We start from the raw sequence: 7,522 nt of genomic DNA on the forward strand, positions 1-7,522 counted from the left end.
ATTCCATCTACGTTGAAATAGGTAGAGCACCACTTGTAGCTGTGATCGATGGAGGGCCCTTAAAGATACATCACATTTTGCAAAACTTAATCTAGATGCTTCACAATCAAGAGACCCTGAATACGACGAGGATATGTTAAAGTTTACTTGGATCTGTCATCAACCAAATTCTACTGGTATTGACTTTAATTTCAGCATTGACAATTCACCATGTAACATATCAGCTGCTGAGTATTACAGTTCCAATAAAGGAATGATTGTTACCGTAAACTCCAACTCTCTAAGGCTTGGGATATACACTTTCATGGTAACAGTCCTTGCGAAGGATGGTACAAGTGCGACTTTTGAACAGAATGTGTATGTTGTGGCAAACTCATTGCTAGGATTCAAAATAAGGTAAATGTTTGTTTGACAAAATTTTGTTGTTAAAAGTAAATGAATGCTCGCGGGTAAATATAGCCCATCAATACATTAATTTACTCATACTAAACAGAACCACAGGTAGCATTGGTAGAATACACTTAACATATGTATAGATCAAAAATATTCCTAAACATCATGTTCATCCTCCAACAATGGTATGCACAAAATGGTGTTTAAATAATCTCACTCGCTCGTGTTCAATAAGTAAGGATAGTGAAAGTTTAGTTCTCATGCTGATAATACATCCAATTACCAATAGAAATGCAACACGTTGTTAACACTTTACAGGCAGATGTATTCACTCTAAAAATATGTGAAGTTGAGATACTTTCACCTGGTGGAATTTCCGACGAAATAAGGGTGCTTTAGAGTATGGTACCACATTTTTATTATTTCAGTAATATAAGCACGGATAATTTTAGGCTTATTTCAAATTGTTTAAAAGGGGTTTGGGGACAAAAGAGGACAGGAATGAGACGATGCTAAAACCTAAACCTTTGCTATTAACTTTGTTGCTAACTATAACTATCTGATTGAAGGAAAAGTATTCGATGTTGCGAATTCAATATTAATTTAAACATTACTCAATGAAAGAAAGGTGACATTTGTAGTTTCCGATTTCAAAATACACATACTTATGAATCATTGGACAATAGGATACAACCGTTGGATATAATACTTGAAATAAAAGAATGGAGCCCATTTTTCATATACATAGAATAACATTATCTTGGGACACTCCCTTGTGCGAGGATAATTATCAGCAGGGCCCTTATTATTAAAGTCCCTGGAAAGACCCGTTGGTTAACGTGCATCTTTACGAGGGAAAATTTCTGGCTATATCAAATATTCTGTCTATTTCATCAATTATATTAACGATTTAAGAGAAATTTATAAATATTTGGTGAAAGATGCCAGTGTAACATTGTTTAATGATTGTTAATGTCTATCTTAGAGTATTTATTGCCGTTTTTTCAAAGTTGTTTTATTCTTGATCAGAAATTTACATCTAACTTCGAGCGGGTAGGAGAGGAATTTGCCGAAAATAATTGAACCAGATTAGTATACCGATTGTTAATACTCTATGGCGCATAGTTTTGACATTCCGAGTACACGAGCGATGTCAAAACATAACTCGTTTCAGAGTACGCTTTCCTTCTTCTTATGTTTACAAGTTAAAAACATCCTGTGAAAGTCATTTTAAGTTAAATTGCAAGTTATCAGATGACACGTACCTGGTGATGCTATTCTCCTTAAGTATTATCATCTTCGTTAGCATGTAGATATTTTAAAACGTAATTATTGAGATAAAAATGACAAGGAAGTCCTTCCTTGAGCATTTGTTCAACAATCGTTTGTCTGAAGTTTAGTTATGTAGTAGGGTTTTTTTCATTATGTGTGACACGCATTCTTATTTCGCGAAAGGTGTGTACTGAATTGTGGTGCTAGAGTTGGTTCATCGTACACAACATCTATGGAGATTGAAGCTGAAGATGAAACATTTGGTGAAATAGACACGGGCATGTCATACGAATGGAGTTTAGATGAATGGAACAGTAGTACCAAAAGTTACCATCCTGTTACGAACTTTTCCGACTTCTCATTTCTAGGTAAACTCGTTTAATGTTTCATGTAGTGTAGCATGCTTTACTGTTCTGAATGACATGTACGCTATAGTTGGTAAAGGCATTAAAGACTGTTAAAAATTAGTTAACACGAATCAATCAAATTAATGCAAAGTTCACGCCCTCGGCATAAGATGTCCATGCAGTCCACAATAGGAACCAGTACATGTTCAGAAGTGCAATTAGCCTCGATCAAGTCTTCTTTGAAGGGTTTTCTCAAACGTTGAATAAAATGACTTTGCATCTTTAAATGTCAATACGCCATATTCGAGATGCATAAAAACGAAAGAAATTGTGGGTTGTTTGTTGTACGGGGGCGCTGTTTGTTGACAACTGGTAGGGCTAGAATTTCAAGATGGCTGCTGGCAGGACTGATGTGAACTGTCGTCTGTAGGATTGAGACACAGCCACGAGTAAACATGTTTCAGATTATTGAACTTTAAGTACTGTTACTCTCCAGAAGATGCCTCATTTCTTTTGCAATGCCCCTGGTTGTAATTCGGCCACTGTCAAGCTAGAAAAGCTGCAAAAGTACCCGTGGATGGAAATGTTACTTTCCACTCATTCCAAACTGAAAGAAAATGTAGACGCCTGCTACTACAATAGATTCGTATGTTGCGGAGGGAACCAAGTTGCTGTCCAAACTGGTTTTCCAGAGTGTGTTCCCGGCATTTCCAAGGTAACAAAGGCCCTACATCTGAACATCCAGTTCCAACCTTATTCGAATACAACAACTGGGGTGAGTCCATATCGAAGCGGACAGCACCGAAGTGTAGGAAACGTCTGGTATATAACCTTGATGCCCCTGCTTCACTAGAGAAACCAACTAAACGGTTTGAACAGCATGCACAGAATGATAGGTGTGTAATGCAGCATTCTGAGCCATATGATGGGATTTGTGGCGAACTAGAAATTACAGAAGAAAATTCCAAAGCAAGTTTTCCAGGTAGGTGTCATGTAACTAATATTTGCTTCAACTGCCTCACGCTGAAATCACTGTAATTAATTCTACAAGTAATTTGATGGGCGCCAAAAGTAACTTGTATTTTGTCCATTTATGTGTATTTCATGCATAGTTATTAATTTTCAGTAAAAATAATGTTTGAAATACAGTTTTGAAACACTTTTAATCAAATCAATGTTCAATCAGATCTGAAGTTCTGAGTTGTAGTTTGGAAAAACACGTGATATCATTCCCATTTAATATAAATACAAAACCGGTCGGTATATTTGATGTTGATTAATACATGCATCTGTGTAAGTAACCTGCCACTGCAAGCCTGTTTAAGTTGCAGTGATACTTTTATTATTAGCAATCATATTTTTCACAAAATATTGTAGAGTAATTTATAATTTCATTACTCAAAATTTCTAGTTCATTATTTAACTTTTGTTCATAATCTTTTTGTTGACAGATTTTACATCCAAAGTATCCACTGTACCATATGATCATCAGTATGTTGCTATGGAAGATGATGTAAATTGTGATGATCCAGTCCTAACCAATACTTCTGTACAAACTGATTTGACTGTTGAAGATATTAACAAACTAGAAACTGAAATTCATACGTTGAACTCAAAATTTAAAGACACAGATACTTTGCGAAGGGAACTTTTTCTTGATAAAGTCTGGAAACTGACAAATCTGTAGCTTTGTACACTGGTGTTCCCACTCTTTCATAGCTGTATACGTTGTTTAATTTGATACTTTCTTTTCTCCCAGACTTAAATATTGGAGTGGTTGTCAATCAGCAAAGGAAAAAAAACTACAAGCAAAGCCAAAACAATCATAAACCAGGGCCACAAAGAAAATTAAAATGTTTGAAGAATTTATCATGACTCTGATGCAATTAAAATTGGGATTACTGTCATCTGTTCTTAGTGATATATTTGGGGTTTCTCAAAGTCGTGTATCTCAAATATTTATTACCTGGATAACTGCCCTTGCAAAAGTTATGATACACATCATAAAATGGCCTTCACGTCAAATAATAAATAAGCACATGCCTTTGTCATTTAAGAGATTTTCCCCCATATGAGAGCTATCATTGATTGCACAGAAATATTCATTCAAAAACCAAGAAGTCCTACAGCTCAGATAACAACATACAGCTCATATAAACATCATAATACATACAAACTCCTTGTTTCAATCACTCCAAATGGTGCATTTTTTTGTTTCTCGTCTTTGGGGAGGAATGTTTCTGACAGATATAGTACTAAAGAAAGTGGTTTTCTAGATATCACTAAAGAGGGGGATGATATTATGGCTGACAGAGGATTCACTATCAGAGATCTTTTGACTGAGAAAAGGGCAACTTTGAAAATCCCACCGTTTAAAAGAAAATGTAAGACTGCCAAAGGGAAACGGTTAAATTCAGATGAAATATTACAATCAAGGAGAATTGCATCACTAAGAATAAGGGTAGAACAAGCCATTGGGCGATTGAAATAAATTCCATCTTATCAATCAAGTCATGCTGTTGAAATTGAAAAAAGTTGCCAACCAGTGTGTTACTGTTGCTGCTGCACTGTGTAATTTTCAGGCACCCATTGGTTCAAAGCTAAATCAGCAGAGTTCATGATAGCTTTCCTATTTCATGTCATTGATCCTTTATCAACATAATGATACATTTATTTAGAAATTATAATTTGCCATAATTGGATTTCATTTGGCCTCATTCCAATGCCAATTCTTTCCAAAATAATATCCCATACATACAAGGTGAATTTCTGTGTCTCTTTTAGAGTTTGGAGGGGGTAGTTGTCATTTAATTACAGTTAATGTACATATGTGAATGTATTTATTGAATTGCAACAGATTATTAAAAATGCAGATACTGTCATTTCATCATCTAAATTGTTTTTTGAAATATAACCATATAGCTGTGTCATTGAAATTACACAACAATGAACAACTTTTAAAATACAATTGAATTATACTTGTCTTTATTTATGATAACAATAATATTTATTCATATGAATTCTATTTAGTATATGACATTGTATGTACAATTGAAACTGCCATGCAAGGAAATCTGTTTTGTTTAAATAATTCTCAAATACTATATATATGATTCATACTTGGCAGTAATTGATAATATGTAATATTTCAATGCATAGAAATGTAAATAATTTTTATTATTGCATTGGAACATAAAGCTAATCATAATCTGACTGTAGTTATATTGAATAAAACCACCAGGGCTATGCCAGGTAAATATGGTCTGAAGTACACTGTAATACTGTCAGCTGGTATTTATGTACCACTTACTACATAAAAGTAATTATCTGTAACATAGAAAGGTTGTGTGAATGATACAAAATTGATTGTGTAATAAGTGATTTTGTTTTCAGAAATAAAGCTGATTATAAGACACACAAGTTAACAGTTTAGTGGCATGTAACTTCCGAGAGATAGAAGAGTGAATGAATAGGTGTATGGAACACTACAGTGTTTAGATTTACTCATTTCTTTCCTACTAAATTTCTTTAGTTACACAGTGATCTCTTTTCATAAATAATTACTCATTCAAGTAACTTTGGGACAATGAATGTATCATAGAACCTAGTAAGTTTGGTTTTCATAGAATCCCACAGATCTTTGTCAAATAAAATTCTTTCAACACTTATGTTTTTATTTGTGAAAAGCACAAAATCACAGAATGGTAAACCAGTAACACCCAACTGACCTTGAATTTGATAGTACCATTTTGAAGTTGTCTTTAATTTAACTCTGTTCCCATCCAAGTATACATGGTATGATTTATCCTGTGCTGCTTTATTTGGAAATTAATCTTTATATGTTTAAAACAACATTTAATTTCTAGCAACCACTCAACCTTACTGCAACAGGTACATTTAACTTTATCATCAGGGCTTGCTCCAAGAAAGGGAAGATCAGCTGAGATGATAAACCCTGAACTTGATATTTTAGTACCCCCGTGCCCTTCACCACATAAATATCTACTGATTCATGTTTTACACCAAATCTGATTGCATCTGATGATTGACAATTGGAAGCTTTTGTGAGAATTTTAGAAACTAAATAATGATTTTTGCCTCTCCCTGTATAATTACAACAGTCATAAAAATTACTTGCAGTTAAACAGGCTTGTCTGTAATCAAACCAATCCTGTACATCTTTTTGACCAATGGTAATGTCATTTACAATGGATATATGCTTACTGTCAATATTGTCCTTCAAGTACTCAATGAAATTTAACTCAAAAGAATTTTAAAATCACAGACAAAGTCTAAAATTGTTTTGGGCAAGCATTATACATAACAGATCTGATTTCTTCTGGTGTTAATAAGGGATTACTAATTGCAGAGTTATATGTGTCCATAAGTGGCTCAGGTTGTAATGGTGTAGCTCTATTGTTCCTGATGTCAATCTCATCAATAAGCAATGGAACTGACTCCCTCCTAGGTTTGTCCCACGTACATGGTGTGTCAGTTGCTACTTGACGATGACGATCCTATGACGATCTGTAAAACTGCTCAAGCTGAATAGAAGTGCGACACACTGCTTACATGTACCATCATCCCTGAAAAATAAAACAATACACTGCCACTTTTAATGCATACCTCAGAACACTTATGATTATACATTGAGAGAACTTCTAGGATTTCAACTTATTAGATTAATCAATTATCATTTCAAAATTACATTCAATAAAATTATGATATTAAGCATAATTTACAGATGACTGAAATGCCAATACTGTTTTGTGCTGTATGAAGTTGTAGTTTGCATAGTCCCAACAAAGATCTAGGGGGTGTAGGGAGACTGGGCTATGAGGCAAAATAAATGCGTCCACTGAAGGTGTAGGGCTTCCTACTTCCATCGTGTCCATAGATACAATGTATCTATGGTTCATGAATATGCAATTGACCAACCCGAACAGCTGGGCGCAAATAGCGTGCTATTGTTTACATTATCGAAAGACACTTGTGACTCAAATCTTCGCCTGGATTTTCTTTTTTAAATCTCTTTCTGGAATTTTTTACCACCATAGTAATTGTGTCAGTACATTTATAAGGCTTCGGTACTGTCAAATCAATAACTGAAATAAAGAACTGAGTACTTACGCGACGCAATCACAACCACCAGGATGCAGTCGACCATCAGCTGACATTAAAATCCATGCTTCGTAAGGCTTGTCTGACTGATTCGTCTCACGAATGCAGCAAAATTTAACGTACATGAAGGGGTATCTTGGAACGCTGTGAATCTTCACACCGTAGACATGGCCGTCAGCAAATAACTTGTGTCCGTTGTCCTTACGATAATTTAGGAGTCATTCTTCGGACCAGTTACACAAATTCCGTAGATATAAACTTATTCGTATCAAATCGACATCTGGCAGAAACTTAAGGTTTTCATTCCAATTTTTGATGGATCGGATGTCGACTAGTAACTTTGTCACCGTGGATATCAACTGTAGGCCTACGGCGTTTCTTCCGCCCTA

General features: G+C 34.9%; 1 long non-coding RNA gene across 1 annotated transcript; it reads left to right on the forward strand.

Annotated features, from left to right (window-relative positions):
- The first annotated feature begins 2,301 nt into the window (after positions 1-2,301).
- On the forward strand, positions 2,302-3,757 carry LOC139142127 (uncharacterized). Its single transcript, XR_011554303.1, has 2 exons — positions 2,302-2,994; positions 3,464-3,757. It is a non-coding gene; the product is annotated as an uncharacterized lncRNA (long non-coding RNA).
- Positions 3,758-7,522: the final 3,765 nt, after the last annotated feature.

This window comes from Ptychodera flava, chromosome 10 (assembly GCF_041260155.1).
Source record: "Ptychodera flava strain L36383 chromosome 10, AS_Pfla_20210202, whole genome shotgun sequence".
Lineage (NCBI taxonomy): Eukaryota > Metazoa > Hemichordata > Enteropneusta > Ptychoderidae > Ptychodera > Ptychodera flava.